Source organism: Plasmopara halstedii (assembly GCF_900000015.1).
Source record: "Plasmopara halstedii genome assembly, contig: Scaffold_110, whole genome shotgun sequence".
Taxonomy (NCBI): domain Eukaryota; phylum Oomycota; class Peronosporomycetes; order Peronosporales; family Peronosporaceae; genus Plasmopara; species Plasmopara halstedii.
The window spans coordinates 1,409,646-1,409,878 of NW_020187031.1; positions in this window are offsets into that span (position 1 = coordinate 1,409,646).

Genomic DNA, 233 nt, shown 5'->3' on the forward strand with positions numbered 1-233 from the left:
CAGTTCCTTTTTCTGCTCATTGGCCAGTCCTAAAATGCTTATTGCTGGATCAATTATCCTCCTCATATGCTCCACCAGCACATATAATTCCACCCGCTCAGCCTTTTCATTTCAGACGGCGGCTGGCGTACCTGACCATGGTGTTCTCGTCGCTAAGTCTAGTTCCTCAATTCAGAATCTATCGAGTTTTCACAAGACAACGGACAAGGATGTCGAAGAGCGAGCTAATGGTC